This window comes from Pantherophis guttatus, chromosome 3, assembly GCF_059756535.1.
Source record: "Pantherophis guttatus breed Tessera chromosome 3, ASM5975653v1, whole genome shotgun sequence".
Classification (NCBI taxonomy): domain Eukaryota; kingdom Metazoa; phylum Chordata; class Lepidosauria; order Squamata; family Colubridae; genus Pantherophis; species Pantherophis guttatus.
Genome location: NC_142065.1, coordinates 174,181,546 through 174,201,962, shown reverse-complemented (window position 1 = coordinate 174,201,962; position 20,417 = coordinate 174,181,546). Strand labels below are relative to the sequence as shown.

At 35.7% G+C, this 20,417-nt stretch overlaps 1 protein-coding gene and 1 long non-coding RNA gene across 2 annotated transcripts in view; one reads left to right on the top strand and one right to left on the bottom strand.

The window, feature by feature from the left end:
- LOC117672799 (uncharacterized) overlaps nucleotides 1-1,981 on the top strand; it is a 37,707-nt gene extending 35,726 nt beyond the window's left edge. Inside the window, exon 3 of the long non-coding RNA XR_004593374.2 lies at nucleotides 1,893-1,981. This is a non-coding gene — a long non-coding RNA (uncharacterized LOC117672799). The remainder of the gene's footprint in view (nucleotides 1-1,892) is intronic.
- The window catches only part of LOC117672798 (lipoxygenase homology domain-containing protein 1), a 211,799-nt gene extending 206,451 nt beyond the window's left edge, over nucleotides 1-5,348 (bottom strand). Inside the window, exon 1 of the mRNA XM_034429781.3 lies at nucleotides 5,288-5,348. The gene's annotated coding sequence lies outside the window, so the exon portion shown is untranslated. The remainder of the gene's footprint in view (nucleotides 1-5,287) is intronic.
- Between the last annotated feature and the right edge of the window lie 15,069 nt (nucleotides 5,349-20,417).

Below are 20,417 nucleotides of genomic sequence, written 5' to 3'. Positions count from 1 at the left end.
AGATGAAGCTATCTAGATGTCCAGACACAAATAACAATAGAGAAAAACACCAGGATTTAAGTTACAGCTGTCAATATTTTAGATTGTTGATGTGTCCCTACAGAGTTAATGTCCTGATGGCTGATTATAATTACTGGAGTATTTAAAGTATGCATCCACTTTTGTTCAGCCTTTTTATTTCTAAATATTAAATATATTAATAAGTCTTCAGTGTCCCTACCCCGCTAGCCTTCAAGGAAGCCCTGAATAACAGGCTATTCCTCCATTGCTGGAAAAGTGGAAGGAAAGGAACTAGCAGCAACATGGATGGAATCACTTGCAGAGGTGAGGAGTACACCAGTGGAAGACCTCAAAAGCTAGATTTGGGGACATCATCTTGGAGAAAGTCCATATGGTTCCTAAGAGTCAAGAGTGACTTGAAGAAAAAAGTCAAACTTTTAAATTAGGCAAGAAGATAATATATAGCTTTTCTTAATTTGTGCCATTAGAGGTATTAAAAGTTGATTTGTGCCATTTAAAGATATTAAATCTAAACTTAAATATATGATTTATGAAGCACTTCCTGTTAACAGTATTAAGTGAGGTTGAACGGTGTTAAGTGAGTTCTTTTCTTACAGGTATTATCTTGGCAGTTTGCTTTTTTTTTTTTTTATGAAAACCAGTTGTAAATTTGATGCTGGATTAAGGCCAGCAGATACTCAGCAGCCATACCAAGGCTGCGTGAATCAATATTAAGTTGTTGAAGCCATGTGTCCCAGGTCCACTTCCCTCAGAAGAAGTAGAACAAATCACCACAGCAGCCCTATTTTCAGCCAGTTCCCTAAATAAAGTCAAGGGGAAAGAAACATTTAAACATTAAGAAAAAAAGAACTCCAGTTAGGACTTGATTACTGATTAGATTAGATCAGGGCTGTCAAACTCGCGGGCCGTGGGCCGGATGCGTCACCTGCTGGCCATGCTCACGCCCAGTTTAGCAAAGCGGGGGGGCAGTCACAATACATCATGTGACGCTGCCGTGACACTGCGAGTTTGACACCCCTGAATTAGATGATTCTTTGAATGGGGATAAAGAAGGAAGTTAGTGCAAAACAGGTTGGGTTCACACAGCACTCTGCCCTCCTTGAATACCATCCTATCCTCCTAGGTTAATTTCCTCTCCAAAATTAAAAGAAGGAGAGACCTGCTTCTTCATGAGCAATTCCAATTATTAATTGAATTGTTATCTATTATTGTAACACCCCTGGCTCTGGCAAGGAAAAATGTATTCCTGAGGTGCTTTTCAACTTTCTATGCCTCTGCCATATGTCCATATATGGCATAAGTAACCCCTTATATGTGAAAAACAGATATGGCTAGTACCACATACCATTTCCAGAGATTTGTACCTATAAACTATGCAGTGCCAGATCGGTGCTGTATTGTGAACAGAATATTTATTTGTAAAGATTTTAATCATTATATTGCAAAGTATTTTATCCGGATAGTATCTAGTCCCTCTCTGCACGAAATATCCAGTTCTGACTCCTATGCATGCTTGAGAAAAAAACAACCTAATTTGACTCTCAGCATTACTAGTCTTATTTTAAAGGAGGAACATCTCTCAAAATATTGTACTGCCTCAATACAGAACAGTAGTGTTCATTTTTCTCTACACTTTTCCCTGCTTTTATTTTTAAAGGAAGCTGCCCCCAGTTTGCAATACTGTTATCAGAAGAATACATATTAACTAACTTATAAAGCATTTGAACAAAACTCTTCCTGATCCTTTTCTTGATGTATTCTTTTTTAAAAAGCCTTGAGTTCCAATCAAACCTGTTTAACATTTACTAAATATGACTAAAGCTAAAGTTATCATGGAATAATGTTTCAGAATTACTTTTCTGCTTTAATAGATTATGCTATGCTGTCCAGGAGTTGTGAGTATAACAGAGGATTGAGAGCACCTAGAATCTGTAGATGCCAGTGCACAAAAACAGGATTTAGGTAAGGCCCACGTAGAAATACCAATATGCTTTGAACTTTCCTGCCTTGCCCTAAAATCTAAATCTCATTATAAAGGGTTACAATGACTTTGTAAATGCAAAACTTTAAGCATCAATGTGAATTCAGTATGCTTAAGTACAGAAAAAATTAATTCCCTCCCTGGGCATTTATAATATTTAATTTATAAATTAAATATTAAATTTAATAAATTTAATAAATTTATTTTATTATAAATTTAATTTATCAATTTAATTTATAAATTGAACACAATAATTTTCATGTAACTGTTATCAACCCAATCATGTGCGAGACATTTTTCTGGTGTATCAGGATACCAAAGTCAATTAAAAAAGAAAATTCCAGGAACCCTGAACAATTTCACGATCAGTTTACAGTTTCTAAGGACACTGTTTATTTTTATGTGTTATTAATTTACTCAGTATGATACCAAGGCAGTATGATTCATATCAACAAAACCCAAGAGTATTGCCATGGTGTAAATGATACACAAAGTCAACAGAAATCTCTCCTAGACACATGTATAAAGAAAAAAAAACCATAAATGTTCCATTGGATAAGTAAATAAGGGATACTCTTTGAAAAATAAATTGCTTCACTATATGCTATTGCAAAGTCTATCTATGAATTGAACTAAGCTAAATAGTTGCTATTAATAGTTGAATCAATGAACTCCATCCTGGTGAGGCAATGCTTCACTGTTGTCATTATACTAGCATCAAATCTAAAATATGTTGGCTGCTTTTTCTAGAATTAGCAGCTTGTGGCCCTTAGTCTACTTTCATGTGGCCTCAGCCTAATTTCCAAAAATTCCCAGCAACAAATCAGGTCAGAATTCTAGTAAAGGAAGGGCTGGCTTTAGACATGTCGGCGCCCTAGGCAAAGTTATATTCTGGCACCCCTCATGGTTTGACTCATCTTCTGATTTTGTTAAGACTTTCAAAAAGACACTCACTTGTTTCTTTTTTTTATTTCCAGTGTTTGAACTTTATAGTGACAGTTTTCAGCCCCGGATATTTTCACCCTATTTATTCTGGGGTAAATTTGTTTAACCCTCAAGCGGATGCAGTGTGCCCTACTGCTTTTCACTTTTTTATTATGTTTTTCAGAAGTCTTTTCAATTTTGGCACTCCTTAAAATTTCACAACCCTAAACCAGCGTCTACTTGGCCTTAGGCTAGAGCCAGACCTAAATAAAGCCTATCTTTCTCATAGTTTACAGCAAGAGAAAGAGAAAGGGCAAAGGGAGGGGAGAGAGGGAGAGGGAATAAGATAAGAAAAAAAGGAAACATCTCCATCGTTGTTTGAGCCTGGCTCCAATTACTCTTTGATTTTTTTCATCCACTTAATAGCCTCCAAGAGGAAAGCAACTTTCCAGTAGGAAAAAAGGGGTTTCTTTACAGCATACTTTGTGGTTTGAAGATATCACATCAGTGAATGAGGTGTGATCTCTACTTTTCCCAGTTCTTGTCCACAAGCAATAAATCTGCCTAACTTTACCACTGCCTCTTTTGCCTATTTCTGTACCCACTCTCTCTATATTGCATCTGTGTATAATATATGAATGGTTGAGAATTATTTAAAATTATACATTATACATTGGGAAATCTCTTATCAGACATCCTATGAAAGCAATTGGGGAGAGGGGGAAGAACCAGAAAATATTTAGCTTATAATTAACAGAAAATATGGGCTTTTCAGTGAAAAGACACAAAAGTCTTATCTTTAATATAAATGTTCAACATTCACTTCAGCCAAGATCAAATACTGAAATAGTTTAAACATTATGCTGTTTCAAGTTTTCTTAAATCAGTAAAATATAATTAAAATATGTCACTATATACATCATCCTCTTAAGATTTAAAATGAGTGGACTAGATGCATGAAAAAAATGCATAATATTACAAAACTATATTTTGTTTCAATATTTGTTTTTCTTTTAAAAATAATCAGATGTTTTTCATAAATATGTATAATTTTTTAAAATTCCACAGTCTTCAATTTAAAAAAAAAAGTCTTAAAAAGTGGTTTCCTGTATATAGATTAGCAAGGCAGAAAAGGTATAATTGTCTGGCAGGAAACTGAGCTGTGATATAACAGAAGCAAAAATTATACGCAGGTCAAGCCAGGATATTAGAATGGAGATGTAAGGAGCTAACCAGAAAGATTTAGAAGTTAAACTCTTTCGTGAGACATGAGTGGAAATATGTGGCCTTCCAGGTATATCTCTTCTTCATCCCTCATCAATGCCAGTGCCAATGCTATGAAAGATGAGATATTTTTGATTTTGAGAAACAAAAAAAACCCTGATAGTGTGATTAGTTTGAGCCAATTCATCTAATGATTACCCAATCCATGAAGAATTTTCTTTATGAGAAAACTTAGGCTAACTAAAACATTTTAAATTTATAATTTTAAGACAGATGTCTTCCTTTGCCCTTGTAAAATTTTTACATGGTAACTGCCAAATCCTGTGCCACTGATATTTATTCCTAGAAAAGTGAACATGGATTAATTGCAGGTCTCACTGTTTAATTATGCTTATGTTAGCGAAGAATCTGGTGTATTAAAAAAAGAAATATATTTATTACTTATTTAAAAAGAATTCCAAAAAGGGAATCAGACTATGAATGTCATTATATTATTCTTTCTCTAATACATTATCTTTTTATTTTCAAATCTAACTATCAAAGTTAATAAACTTAATACACATATCAGGGGATTTATTATCTCTATCTCTCTCCAAAACAAGTTCCTCATATGTTGAGGGTAGTTCATTGTCCATAGTCCATCCAAGCGCCATACCCCTAGAAATCTGACCATAGGGATAAAAATAGAAAAGTTATACCAGTTAACTAATTATCAATTAAGACTGTATGGTCCTCAGTTTTGACTTGAAGTTAAATACCATCAATACAATCCAAATGTCCTTTAGTAATTCTGAATCAAAGATTACATATTTCAAATACATATAGGACTTTCCTATATAATGCCTTGATAAATTTGTAAACTCTTGCTTTGCATAGTGTCTGTCATGCAACAAAATTGTTCTTCCCGTTAAATCAAAATTATGGTGCTTAAGATCATGGAAAGCTGGTTTGCTATATTTCAATCTTTCAGGTTTTCAATAATTTCAAGATTTTTAAAGGCTGAAGAATTAATCTGATCCTGTGCAAAGACAAAAATCCCTGAAACTTCTGCTACTATACCATTTATCATTAATTATGGAATAACCAACTTCTCATATGTTGAAAAAAAATTACTGAGATAAATAAACAATATTGTACCTGGCATCTCCTGGATGCGCTTGAAGGATGAACCACGTTCCTAGAGTTCTTTCAGATAGTAAAAAGAACGAGTAGGAGAGCTCTTTCCCTAAAATCCAAGTCCGAAGATCTGGTCTGCTGCTCTCAACATAATTAGGCTGCTGTTATATACAAACATTCTTCTCCTGAGCAGGAGTCCAGCTATTGATTTAGTACCAATCACAGCACTACCTATTGTATGGGTGCTATAGCAACAACAAACAAACTTTTGAAAACAGAGGAGCTATGTATTGTTTTCTGAGGATTATGCAGTCTTGACAGTCATGTGGTACATGAATTAATCATGAGAAGATTGATACTGCATGAATACTATCTCCTAATATCCTCTTAGACTCTCTAAAAAGATATAGTGATGACCTTGAAAGGAAGGTGCCATTTAGGGAGATATAATGGAAATGCATAGGGGGAGATTGTTCTTGAAAATTCTGCTTAGCTTGCTGAATGCCTGCCAACCATATTTAACACATTTTCAATTTCTTTTATTGCATCTCCTTCCACTGAGATCCGTTGCCGAGGTATATGTAGTGGTCTACTACATCTAGTTCTTCTCCAGATATAAAAACTGGAAATGGGCTGGTCACATAGTAAGAAGAACTGATCACAGGTGGAGCAAAGCAGTCATAGAATGGATCCTACTTGATAAAAAGCGTTCACAAAAGAGATCTAAAACAAGACAGATTAGCAATATCAGCAAGTATTGTGGGGCCAATTGACAAAAGAAAGCTCATATGGATTGGAAATATGTGGAAGAGGTAGATAGACAATGGCTAAACTAAAATGATGCTTTTCTCAGGAAATGCAGTCCTGAGAAAATGGAAAGCATGAGAAAAAAACTCAAAACAATTCCACTTTTATTTTGTTTGGTATAAAATGGACCATAATAAAATTCTGATAGGTTTTCAAGATTCTGTTATTATATGCTATCACAATGATGGGGCATCCCAGGAATCCTTGCAGAATCTGTTTTGTGATCTGGACTACATCAAATTGCTGGTATTTAGTAAAGGTTACTGATTGTAGTAGAATAAGTTTTCAAGCAAGTGTTCTTACAACTACAAGAAACTGAACACACACACACACACACACACAAAACCCCATGCAATGGTTTATTACCCTTCACATATGTGTGTGACTCCCCAAAATTGATAGTCTAAATTATCACCCTTATTGTGGTTCTCTAGCAATTGGGTGCTAAATTGATGGATATGCCAATACAATCTCCCCTCTTCTGCTCAACTAGGAGAAGGAATACATGAATTAGGGCACTTAACAAACAAAAACATAGCTAATGCATGCTGTCTATATCACTTCAATGTGTACAGTTTCACTCTTGCCTTATTTTATATTAGCAAATCTTCCTATTTTCCATCTTCTCTTCTATTTTTTGCTTTGTTTTTAGAGCTTTCTGCCATTTTATGTGGGGTCAAAAAAACTTGATTATTGAACAAGAAAATTCAAATGCTATATTTTTTAAAGGGAAGTGTTTAAACTGACAAGCAGTTTGAGAACTTTGGGCATTTTGTTCTGTCCCTAGGTTCCTCGCTTCCATTGCTTTATAAATTTACTTCTTTTCTGGAATATGTTGTCATAGTCATACTAGATTGCATGTAGTGAGAGAGAAGAGGCAAGAAAAAGAAAATAGCATTGAAGGACATGACAGGGCTTAAATACATCTAAATATTCTAAAACTATGGTTTTTAAAGAGGAAGAGGGGGGGCATTCTAACTAAGAGTCCAAATAACAGAAAATAACTTGTAAAGGATAAATCCATGCCTATGGAATTATCCCAAAACAAGTCACGTAACTTACATGTACTAATAAACAAAGGCTGCAGTGCGGCCTAGAACACCTTGTTGCTGAGGTGAGGCATTGTTTCAGCAGAAAACTATTTTTTAATCCTGAACACAAAATGAGCTCAGAAGACTGGCTTAATTCTAGGATGAAAATAATAATTCCCCAGTGAGTTATTACCTTGATATAGTTGATGAAATAGTGGTTGAAATAACACGTTGGGGTAAATACATACTTGGTCTGGGTTACTTACATCTACAAATATTGCTCAGACTTCAAATTAAAAGTATTTCCGTCCTTCTAAAACAGGGATGTCAAACTTGCCTCGTCACAGCATCACATGACATAGCAGGACTTTTTCTCCCTTCCCTAAACTGGGCGTGGGCGTGGCCAACATGTGACACATCTGGCCCGCGGGCCACAAGTTTGACAGCCCTGTTCTAAAAGAAGATTCTTTTAGGATACCTGAGGACAGGCAGCTAACTGCTGGGCACAGAGCAAAGTGCCCAGCATTTATAGCTCAATCTGTTTTCTATCTCTTACCATCTCCACAGACCCAGCATGAATTTCTTAATCAGGTTGCTTGTATGTTGAAGGGTGACCTAAGAAGCTGAAAAACACCTTGCAATTTATGTTAGCAGTAAGAAAGAAAGGAATTAAAGTCAAAGGATCTTCTGCAAATACACACACTCATTTACGTGGGCTTCATAAACCAGGTTTACTAAGAAATAACAAAATCCACAATATGAAGTCCTTTTCATATCCTAAATTATAAGCCTCTCATAAGTATTCCATTATAAACTTTTCACAGTTATCATATAACTATAAATATGTGGGATTCACAAATAATTCATTATTTAAACAGTATGTTTCAAATGCTGCTCATAAGGAATGCTCAATGTCTTCTGAAGGATGCATCCAATTAATACCAATTTTAAGACAGAAATAATTGCCGAAATTTTCATTTAGCAGACATCTGTTTTATCCCTTTATAATTCCACCTGCACTTGGAAATGATGCATAATAAACATTTCTAATTTGAGCATCATGCTTTCCGGAAGTTATATTAATAAAAGACACAACAGAAATAGGGATCACTGTACTAAAGGAGTGCAGTACTAACCATTCATGTTACTGCTTTCTCGTCGTCATACACTATTGATCATAGTCTCATACTTTAATACTTTGGATCTGTACTTACATCAGGGTTGATGTTGGCATGAAAGGTCCAATGAAAGGATACAGGAAAACAATGTATAAATTATACTTTCTATTAACGTCTCTTCTTATATCATGACTTCTGCAGTCATCATAACCATTAAACAGGTCAGATAATGAAATGAGGAGGAGGAGTAACCCTGAAAAACAGGTGGAAAAAAACACATCCAAGGCAACAGTCAAACAAAATATGAGTTTGGGATAGAAATATATTTTGAGAAAGATCTCTGATTCCCCGATTCTTTATTCTTAACAGAATAATGGGAGGAAGGGAGGGAAGCGCATTCATAATTGCAAGTTTCTGTTACTATAGCCTTATAATAGCAGCAGTATCAGATTTCCTAGTCCAGTCTATCTTGAAGAGCTGACAGGTAAGATCATACAAAACACTACAGGGATAGAACATAGGATGCATCCAAAATCCAGAACTCCTGACTGAAGGGAATGAAATTTGTGGAAATTATGGCTATTTCAGTGCTACTACCTAATACTGTTGTGCTGGGCTACTCCTATGGTCACATGGTCTCCATTTTTCAATATTCTGTGACCATTTCCCAGCCAGTCTTATAATATGTCTCTGCCTTCCCCACCCAGCAGCAGCCACTTACCTGCCTATTGGTAAGGAAAGGACATGGCAGGTCAGGATAGGTGGCAGGCAGGCAGGAAGGAAGGAAGGAAGGGGAACAGAGAGGGAAGAAAAGAAAGAAGGTGGAAGGAAGATTTCCCTGCCAGCTTTCCCCAAGAAAATTCAATGGTGAAATCAACAAGAAGTTGGAAGTTGCTCCGGCTCTCACTGACTTTTTGCCCACCAGTGGTTACCCTGTTTCTCTGAAACAATGACCCAACAGGGCACAGATTATCTAGTATATTTCTGATTCTGAAAAAGGGAACAGGAAAGGAACTAGGAAGTCTCCTGTCACAGAAGTAACAAATAGGACTCCGTTAACCAACTTTCATTTCATGTTCAGTTCATTAACTCTGTTAATCAACTTTCATCTACCATACCTAGATGTTGAGCCATTAAGTTCAGGTGACTGTCAGGTAGAGCTGAGCATTTGACCTGAATATGTAACATTGCTGCTAGTTCAGTTCAGATTAATTTTTCCCTTGTGCAAATAAAAGTAAGAGGTCAAAATATATCATGAGATTGTCTGAATTATTTATATGAAAACTGGGGCATTTCTTCCAAATCTACCACTTCAATAAATGTCTTCCAGATTTAATTATTTTCTAGATTCAGTCATAGGCTCAGTTACATATGTAACTCTACAAATCTCTGATGTATATCTGCATATATGGACATTTTATTCTAAATAATTAAATTAAATATTTGGCATTTTCTGTTATTATTGCAGGATTCACCAAAACTGCAGCAAGTCTGCCCTCTGCTGGGCACAAGTAGCATGAGCTTACTCCACAGGAAACAGATGTAGCCAATATCTATGATCTACACAATCACAAAAACAAGGCAGCAGTGGGGAGGAGGAATATTTCCTGTCTGGATATACTATGTAAATAAATAAAGTAGGCTACTTAATCATCTGATTAAACAGAGTTCATAAGGTCATATTTTTTTCACAACTGTACTTAACATCTAAGAAATTAGCACAGGTTAGAAATGAGATATGTATATATGTATGTTTGTGTTTGTGTGTATAAATTGAGTAAAACTGCCAAACAATTATAAATATAAAAAGTCTAGTTCTAGATTTCTAGCATTGGCACTTTCTGTGCACTATTAAGAAATGCAACAGATGTGCCAAGGAACAAGGATCGTCAGTCAACTCTTTAGTGCAAACTGTTATAGCAAATAGAATTCTAGGGTTATACACAATTAGATCTATCAGCTGCAAAATTGCAAACAACTAGTAGGTAGCAACAAAACTTTATTGTTTTCAATGCTTCACAAAACATCCATCTAGTGGTTATCCAGAGTTTTACAGCCCAGATCTGGAAGACCCAACTCAACTACAAACTGAAAGATGCTGAGTTGCAACACATTGGGGAAAGTGGTTCAGGGAATTCTACTGGATTTTACCTATGTTGTTGGTTGTTGGGATTTATTTAAAACAGTCATACTGCATGCATATGACTACTGAGTAACTAACATTATGTCCAAACCCATACCCCATTACAAGTCTAATCCCCATTATATCCCAATATATATGAACATTTGCTCAATGTATGCTGTTCATCATAAATCACAGCATACACTGTACATTCTTCCACTTCATTTTAAAAATAAACTCAAGATGCAGAATTAGTTAATGGAAGGGGAAAAGGCAGATTTCCAGAATCATAATGTTCTATGCATTTTATGCATTGAGTGTGTTCTCTCCGTTTTTTTTTTTTTTCTTTCTAAGAAGTTCATAACCTGGAGTTTGGAGGAATCCAAAATATTAAAATAACACTTAGAATTATATTTTAATTGTTTAGATTTTATTCTCTTAAAGAGCCAGTTTTTGTACTGATTAAAGGCACTTGGCTAGAATTCAATAGACCACTGGTATCAAACTTGCCACGTCACGTTGCTGTCATTCAAGGTTTTGTGACATTTTCCCCGTTCATGGAGCTGGAGTGGGTGTGGCTACACGTGATGCATCTAGCCTGCGAGCCGCCAGTTTGACACCCCTGCAATAGACCATGACTTCTAGTTCTGCTTTAGGCACAGAAACCAAGTAATCTTGGGCCAGTCACTCTCTCTCAGCCTTAGGAAGAAGGCAATGGCAAATGACTTTCAAGAAAATTGAAAGACTTGTCGATGCAGCTGGAAATAGTCAAGACCAACTCCAAGGACCACCATGGAACATTATTTCCATAAATAATCTGCTGCTGTCACAGCAGCAAGATCACTGCATACACAGCAGCAATATTACTTTCCAGAGATGGAAGGATCCAACACAACTTACTATGAAGAAATGATTGGTGAAGTTAATAGATTTTGCTGAAATGTATAAATTAACTTGGAGAAAATACATTATATTTATTGCTGATTAGAAGCATGTACTTTTTGTGCAAAAATGAAAAAAATGAACTAGTGAATTATGATATTGATATCAGGATTAATTATACAAAGAAAAGTAATATGATGTAACTTTAGAGAGAGAAGTTTAAATGTTTTAATAAAATTATACATAAAAAAGATTGATTCAAAGGACCAAAATAAAATAATTGTCTTGAGTAGAGAATACAGATTCATCTAATCCCTGCAAAACAAGACTCAATTTTTCTAAAAAAAGATTCTATGCAAGATAGACGCCAACTTAACTATTATAAATTAAATGTTAATTGAGGTTCTGTGGCTAGAATAGCATATAAATATAAGTTTTGTTCTATGCAGAAAAGTTGTACTTCTTGTTTTGGTTATTTATTTATAAGAAAGTAATAAAGAACTAACAACAAAATAAATAAGGACCCAAACCAATAGTAGGAGGCTCTCTCTCATCACAAATTTACTTTCAAGTGGAAGAGACAGAATTAATGGCTTTTGAAATAACCAACAAAATAAGAGTCAAACTGATTTTGAAAGGAACGCTATTCAAGAGAATTGCTGATAATTCACTGCTCATTGCCACAATGTATATTTGAAGGGAATCATTTCCAGATTTGTTCGTTACCTTCTGTCAATATTGTTCTAGATAGCATCTCTGACATTTTCACTGGAGATGCTATTGTTGATGTTGATGTCATTGTATTTCAGTATTGACCTCTGTGTCAGAATGCTTGATCTGAGTTCATGTCATATATAGTTCATTGTTTAGGACAGTGATGGCTAACATTTTTGCCATCGTGTGCCAAAAGTGGGGGGAGCGTGGTGGGGGTCGTGCGTGCGCATGCCCACACCCATAATTCAATGCACCTCATCCCCCAGTGCATATGCGTGACCCCCTGTGCTTCCCCCGCTTTTGGTACACAATGGCATGGTGGGCCTGCTAGGCCTGTTTTTCCCTCTCCCCAGGCTCCTAGAAAGCCTCTGGAGCCTGGGGGGAGCGAAAAACTGGCCTTCCCCATCCCTACCCCCGGAGGCCCTCAGGAGGCCGGAAGCAGCCTGTTTCCCAACTTCCAGTGGGCCCCGAAGGCCTGAGAATCAGCTGGCCGGTGTGCGCATTTGCACCGGAGCTGAGCTAGGGCAACACTCACATGCCCACCAATATGGTTCCACGTACCATCTGTGGCACACGTGCCATATGTTCACCATCATGCATATAGGAGATGGGAGTTTTGTCCCTAATAGAATTAACTGTTCAATTTATAAATATGAATGATTCATCTTACCCTATTGTGCAAGCTCGAATTTTGAAGACAATACATTATTGTATTTAATAATCACAATCATTATGCTTCTTCACAGTTAGATTTTCTGTCATTTTGAGTGATGCATCAGAATAATAAATAATAAAAACTACTATAAAATTTGACAGTGTAAACAAATATTTCTAAAAGTAAGAATTCATTGTAAACTTAATGGAAGTGTGCAAAAGAGTTATATTTTGCTTTACGTATCACAAATAATTATGGATTTGCATTGTATTGTAAACAATCATTCAAGCATACTTAAATTGTGTGTGTGTGTGTGTTCTAAATTCAAAGCATCATGAGATTATAAATTTAAATCATTATTTGATTTAAATAAATCTGAATGTGTTATTTGTAATATATTTATAGGCTCTGATTTATATAGCTTCCATTTTTATTTTGTTTGGCTCTTATTAGTTTGATTTATCAAAGTTATTGCTATTGTTTAGCTTCCCTTCTTATCAGCACAATACAAAGCAAAGAAAGAAGATACTATAACTCCTTTTATACATGTTTTCTCACAGATTAACTTTAAGTAGATTGTTTGCTTTCAACCTGACAGTTTCCCCAACACACATGCACAAATCTATTTTTGACACAGATTTTATTTTAGGATGTCCTGATCCTGATGCTAAATTTGAAATGATGGTGTGAATTTTATAGAACACTATTTCCTTTTTTAAAGGATGTTCACAGCTAATCTATCATTTAAAGGGCAGACAGAGGTCAGTAAAGTAGGAAACAAAGACAGGTGGGCTAACAGAAATGTGAAACTTAATTTTTCCTATTTCTGATGTTGCTAAATTAAAAATCCTTTCCTTTTTCTATAAAAAACCCTAGTTGAAATAATTAGATATGACTCTCCCATTTTGCTTTATTTTACAGACAAAAATAATTCATAGGACTAACAAGGATGTGGTGCTGGCCAGAGGTGGTATTCAGCAGGTTCTGACCAGTTCTGGAGAACCGGTAGCGGAAATTTTGAGTAGTTCGGAGAACCGGTAAATACCATCTCTGACTGGCCCCGCCCCCATCTATTCTCTGCCTCCCAAGTCCCAGCTGATTGGGAGGAAATGGAGATTTTTCAATAACCTTCCCCTGGAGTGGGGAAGGAATGAAGATTTTACAGTATCCTTCCCCTGCCACACCCACCAAGCCATGCCACGCCCACCAAGCCACACCCAGAGAACCGGTAGTAAAAAAATTTGAAACCCACCACTGGGTTGCTTGCTCAATTTAATTATAAAGTAATAAAGATGGAATAAACTCTAAAAAAAGAAAGATGGTGGCAAACAAAGTTCTATCATTTTTATGCAACTCACAAACACAAAAAACTCAAGCTGAGCTTTGATTGTACCACCATAGGTACCATATTGACTTTTGTGACTACATCCTATGAACATTCTTGAAAGTAAAGGACAGATAAAAGTCTGAAGGTAAATTGCACTAAATTGCTTTCCTTTAAAAAAAACAAAAACAAATTCCATATAAATGAAAACAGCATGTTTTCCTATCATCACTGATATGTTCTTTATAATAACAAAGAAAAATATGTTTCCAATAAAATACTACGGTCTGGTTCATAGCAGTTTTTAATTTTTTTTCCTCCTGCCTTTATTATTTTTTATATAACTCAAAGCAGATAACATACCTAATACTCCTTCCTCTTCCAGTTTTCTTCACAATAACAACAGGTGAGTGGAGTTGGGCTGAGAGAGAATAACTGGCCCACAGACCCAGTTTTCATTCCTAAGGCAGAACTAGAACTCACAGTCTCCTGTTTTCCAGCCTGGTTCCTCTTTCTCTTCCAATGCTTCTAGGGTTTTACATTTGTTTCAGAGCTCCAATTATCATTCTTCAAGTTGTGGTGAATTCTAATAGCACTAAAAATATATTTGAATACTTACAATATAACCTGAAAGTATACTTCGCACTCTTTTTTAAGCTTTTCTATCAAGTTGGTTTGCCATTGACTTCTTCCAGGGTCTTTTGACTTCTTAGTCTACACTACATCCTTGTGTTTCTCTAGCAGTATGACAATGTTTAATTGAGTTTGCCCTTGCTTATCTTCTGAACCCTGACAAGATCAACCAGGGGCTGTCACCTGTTGAGGAAGAAATCACAGTATTGTAAGTTATTTCATCTGAATTAATGGTGAATCAAATAAAGTCTTAAGTCTATCTTTGCCCTGTCTACTTTTATATGCCCTGTCTATCATTATCTTTGCCCTGTCTACTTTTTATAAGGTGAGCAAAAAGCCCACATTTATTTCTTATTCCTAGATATAGGAATATTTCTTATTCCTATATTTACTTATAGGTGAGGCTCAAAAGTGAAGTGGGCTCACTTTTTCTTTTTAAGGGTAACTTCTGCTTTAAATGTAAATACAATTCTGAGTAAGTATGTACCTGATTAGGGAACTAGCCATCAGGAATTCGATAGGTTGGAGTATAATAAATTTAAGATTTGCAGAAGACAAAAAAAAAATATGGTTCTCACAAAATTATAGCTCTTGTGGAATTAACAGCACTTTCATTTCATTTGTATAATTAAACAGGATATTCATTTGGAATCAAAACTAATCTTATTTTTAATTTCAGGAAAACCCAAAATATCAGCAGGACCAATTACTTAAGTTATCATGTAGCCATGATGTGCTGAATTTTAATCATTGTGTGTATGTGTGTGTATGTTGTGTGTGTGTGTTGCGTATGGTATTTGCCCCATGGCTCATCCTGCTTTGCATTTTAAAACTTTAATGGACAATAATTATAACCTGAGGTTGGATTAGCCTGACCTCTGCTAATAAGTAAACTATTCCCCCCACCCCCCAAAAAACCCCAAGATCCTCATAAGCTTCCTTAAGTGCTTTAGCCTCTGAGCCAGTCAAGCTCTGAACTATCAACAACTTCTCTGTTTCTTCAATTTACACCTGTTAAATCAAGATTAGCCAATACTGGATTAAAGAAATGAAACACTGGAACAGTCTAAAGTTCTTTAATGGATTGTTAGTCTCGATGGGATAGCAACAATTATTATTCTTCACCCTGTGCTGTTTTACAATTTGTTTAATGATATATTTTGAAATATCCTAAAGTTATTTTCTTGCATAATGTTAGGGTCTTACATTGCAAATCTAATAATGTAACAAGCAATAACTTTAGGATAATTTAAAAGACAGTGGCACAAATTACTGGATACAGTAATTGGTTTGTTTCTCTGAGTTTTTTGTTTTGATTTTTTTTTGAGGGGAAAAGCTTCTTTTGTTTTGTTTGATGCTTTGTTGTCAGTTGTTGTTTTTTTTTTACTCCTGGCAACTGGAATAGTTCCTGCAATTTTTCTTGGCAAGATTTTGAAAATGGTTTGCTATTGCCTGTTCCTTAAGGCTGAAAGAGAATGACTGGCCCATGGTCTCTCAGCTGGCCTAAGGCAGAACTAGGAACTGTACGGTCTCCCAGTTTCTAGCCTCAGACCTTTATTATTATTATTATTATTATTATTATTATTATTATTATTAGTCGTATTTCTATGCCGCCCACTCTCTGAGGACTCTGGGCGGCTTACATCAAAGACAGTATACTAAATAGCATATTGCCCCCAACAATCTGGGTCCTCATTTTACCCACCTCGGAAGGATGGAAGGCTGAGTCAACCTTGAGCTGATGAGATTTGATCCGCTGATCTGGTGAAGTAGCAGTCAGCTGAAGTAGCTGCAGTATTACACTCTAATCAGTGCGCCACCTCGGCTCAATCATTACACCAGACTGGTTGTCTGAAGATTTGGCTACCTATCTAAAAGTATCTGCAATCTTACAATGCTTCACCTGGATCCAAGGCTAAAAACTGTAGTAATTATGTTGAAGTACATTTAAGTGTCATTATATAAATAGTACTGTATTGCTTTTCATATTAAGTAGGAAAAATAGAGGATGAAGTAGGGAAAACAAAATATGAAACAAACATGATTGTTCTACGAGACTATACAAAATAATAAATAAAAGTAAGAAATCGCAAAAGATATAAGCTTAAATTCACTTCAGGTGTCAAAACATCTGGTAAGAGGTGTAGGATGTTCATAAGAACATTACTGATTTTTTAAAAAATATAGGAAGAGCAACATTAGCTTGGCCAAAGGTTCATTTCCACAGAATGCTGAACCCACAGGGGTTCTACAGATGCTAGTGGAAAGCCACAACCAAACAAAAATAGAGAAATCCTTTCCTGTTTGATTCTCCTGTGAACAACTTTCAGAGAAGACAATAATGACCTATATAGCATTGCACTATTCCATTTTAGCAGGAACTCCCTTATTATTTTCACTCATTCTTTCAAAAGGTTATTTCCCCATTTACCAAGTAGCTTTCAAATCTAAAACAGGCTGATCAAAATCCCATTAAACACATCCAGTATTTAGAGAATAACTTCAAGGAAGAAAATAAAATCACTCTGTATTCAGGATTTTTAATACCCTAAAGTTACTCATAGGAAAGGATTATTTGTATTTGTATGGCCTGGTAAGAATATTATCCTTTTTTAGGAGAAGATATTAGAATGTTTATGCCATGAATGCACACATTATTACATTTACATAATATCCTATTATCTGTGAGAACAGAAGAACAGTTACTTTTTTTCCACAACATCAACACTTAGATTACAAGATTACATAATCAACAGTAGCAAATCCTTGATTGCTCATGAGCTACGTAGCTAATATAGTTGCCATACTTTCTTTTCTAACTAGTCTTTCAAAAGTCCTGTTGTCATGGTAACACATACACTAATATTCATAGAATCAAAAAAAATCTGATTTTATTTTGCTTGGATGAGTCTTTTGTTGAGTTTCTGAGCATTCATTTCTCTGTACAAACTCCATTTTATTTTTCCACAAAAAGAAATATCAACCACCACTTTTCCTCCTCCTCCTCCTCCTCGCAAATGCTACTTTTTCCTAAAATAAAAATATTATCAAAATGTCTGATTGATTCTAAGCAAACATAATAATTACCTTATTATACAGCTGAACATATATATTTACGGTTGTATTATATATATCATTTCCAATGAAACATGTCCCAATACCTAAGCTGTTCAACGTTACTCACTATTGCAAGAAAACAATTTACAAGGCAATTAGAACTAAAAACATAATATGCTAAGTTAACTAACTGGACAGTTAAGTCATTAATTATAAAGGTCTGTGTTATAAAAACACAGCACATAATTATTGAGAAAGACTTAAAGTGCTTTTTATCTACTTTCTCACCAATTAGGTAAGATCCACTTACTTGGCCTAAAGAACAAAAAAGTGTAAGTGTGTATCCATAGGATTAGCCTCATTTTGTAGTGTTTTTATCTAGCTTGATGGGCTGGAAATTAAAAAGGCCAACCATTATGTGTCTTATATCTAAAGTAAATAAACAAAACACAGGCAATTCTCCAAATGTGAGTGAGATACTGGGCAATGGAAATTATTTTCCAATAAAATTATTGTTTTTATATTTGAGCAGTGATTTAGATATTGTGGAGTCAAAATTATATCTTAGAAATATGCTTCGTATATATACACTTTTTTCATCTTATCACTGTGTATACATTGTATGTAATAATAATGTTAATGGTCTTTCGTTCTGGATGGGGTTGTGCTACTTGAAATAGGATTTATGCATAATCTGGTAGTCTTTCTGGACTGATAGTTCCCATTTGAAGAGAAGGAACAGCCATGGCTAAGTGGGTTTTGTACAACTTTACTTTTCTTCTATGGAGATTCTCAGTCATCCAGGTCATAGTTGTCCCAAAGGTGTTTTTTCAAGAGGCAACTGGACTTTCTGGTTTTTCTTTGACAACGTTTCACTTCTCATCCAAGAAGCTTCTTCAGAAAAGTGAAACTTTTTAAAAGAAAAACCAGAAAGTCCAGTTGCCTCTTGAAAAAACACCTTTGGGTTTACTTGCCTTCATTTCCCTAATCCTTTTCTGGACCATGAGGCACTGCTCATGTCACTCACAACTTTGTCATCTCCTGAGAGGATTACTGTACTACACGCCACGTGAGACTGCCCTCACTATCTGGAAACTGCAACTGGGTTCAGAATGCAGCATCATGGGCAGTCATGAATACCATCTTGATATACTCAAGTTACAATTCTGTTCCACAAGCTGACTGAATTTCCATGTGAAATTCAAGGTACTCCTTCTCACCTGTAGCATGGAGCCAGGTTATTTTGTGGGGCTGCTTCTCCCTAGCTCTTTCTACTCAATAGAATGGAAATGATGGAACAGAAGAAGGGAGAGAAGACTTTAACAGCTAGTACCTTCCTGTTTACTTATTTGGGGCAGTCTCCATTTTGAGTTTTGACCATTTAAGGTCAGGAATATATCACTTTGTGGTTGGGTCTCCATTTTAATTCCTTAAAATCATTTATGTAGCAAATTGACACCATTCTCACGTAAGAGTTTGGTACCTATGTAAGACATGAGTAAGAATTAAGCATACTCAGTGGCACCATCTTGGCCAGCAGGCTAGCTGGAATCATGAGCATTCCATTACCCTGCAATGTTCTGTGACAATTTCAGAGTGTTTTGGCTCTTGCATTTCCACTTTTATGGCCATACTTTAAAGAATGGCAGGCAACTGGATATCCTCCAGCTCAGGGGTGTCAAACTCGTGGTGTCATGTGACATATCACGACTTATTTTCCTTCACTAAGCTGGGTGTGGGTGTGACCAGCATGTGAGGCATCCAGGCTGCGAGTGACAGCAGGCCTTCTCAGCACATTGACCTTAACAGGGATTTTCTTCCTATTATATGAATACAGAACTAGGCGACAGGTAAAACACAGCGTGTCCATTCAGATGTATACATTTATAGTTTACATCATCCCCATATATTCCCTTGACTGGCATTTGCTTTGTTCCCATATTTAAAGCAGACTTATGATCTTACTTGTTCTGGAAAATAACTAGCTTTTCCTGGTTAATCCAACACAAGCCATGGTGTATAAATTTTATGGCACTTTCACTTTTTCCAGAAGTCTGTGTTAGTGACCAACTCAATTTAGATTAACTATTGACAGATTCCTTAGGAACAGATGTGTATTTCAGGAGTGAGTATTGTATAGTCCTCAGCTACTCCATGTTCTCAAAACTTTCTCCTGCTGCCCACTTAGTGAGGAAAATACTTGATTTTACTGTCATTGTGTCATTGTGATACCAAGTTGTTACGTTGATATAGCAAAGGAATCTTTTAAAATGTCTAGTTAATAAAGGTGCTTTCCTTTAATTGGAAGCATGTCTGAACTCTGCTGAAGATGTGATTCCCAAAAAGGTTTGAATAAGAAATAAGCTACGTGTTTTATTTCCATATACGGTAAGACTTACCTTGTTGTACAGTACAGCCTAATGAAACAATATTTTCTGGGATATTAAGCCCTAGAGTGATTTATTTGAGGATATTTTAATTTTTTGCTTAATGTAATATTTGAATCCAACTAATTGCAACCTGACTTTTCATGCTGTAGTATTAGTCTTGAAATCAAAGTATCATATAAGCCTACATAGGAAGACTTTCAGGGAAATGGCTATTCATATTTTAGGGAGTAATTCCTCAATTTAGATCCAAAAGGTCAGGGTTCAAATTCAGAGAGAGAGTGAAAGGGAGAGGAAGTAGAAGAGGGGGAGATTTGAGATGGAATCTCAAATCCTCCAGATGTCCTTGGGGGAAATATGCGTAAAATGGGATTGATTAGAGCTTTTCCCAGTACTAAAATAAAAGACAAGACACTTGGAA